The sequence below is a fragment of the Nanorana parkeri genome, unplaced genomic scaffold, assembly GCF_000935625.1.
Source record: "Nanorana parkeri isolate BGI_ZX_2015 unplaced genomic scaffold, ASM93562v1 scaffold344, whole genome shotgun sequence".
Classification (NCBI taxonomy): domain Eukaryota; kingdom Metazoa; phylum Chordata; class Amphibia; order Anura; family Dicroglossidae; genus Nanorana; species Nanorana parkeri.
The window spans coordinates 431,825-432,433 of NW_017306612.1; positions in this window are offsets into that span (position 1 = coordinate 431,825).

Genomic DNA, 609 nt, shown 5'->3' on the forward strand with positions numbered 1-609 from the left:
AAAAAAACAACAAAAAAAGCGGGGGGGGGGGGGGGCTTGTTTCGTTTTTCGTTTTAAGAGACTGTACTTACCGAAATGAATTTTAATATGTTAAAATATATATTTTTGACTGGACGGTGATAGAGAGGCACAGGGGGTGTGATTCTCTATCACCGACCAGTCAATACTATAGATGGTGTTGTCATATAGGGATAAACGATTGTGTACAGTATTTCAAGGATTGCATTTCTGAATCTCTACACGTTTCGCCTTCAAAGGCTTCTTCAGGCCTACAAAGGTATGTGATAGTAATGCCATAGATCACCTGCACTCCATACAGCGTTGCGACCTTAAGAAGACGGTGGCGCTCGTAGTGATGTCACGGATGGTGCCGCGTAAAACTTCCAAGTGAAAATGCGTTAATCATTAGCACACACGAGAAAAGAACTTCAATCTTCCTTCCTTTTATTGAAACGTCACATCACGGTCACTGTGTCATCCTGATGAAGGGACCCTGCGTGGCCCCCGAAACGTTGATGGTATTTGAGACACGATGTGACGTTTTCATAAAAGGAAGGAAGACTGAAGTTCTTCTCACGTGTGCGCTGGTGATTAACGCATTTTCACTGG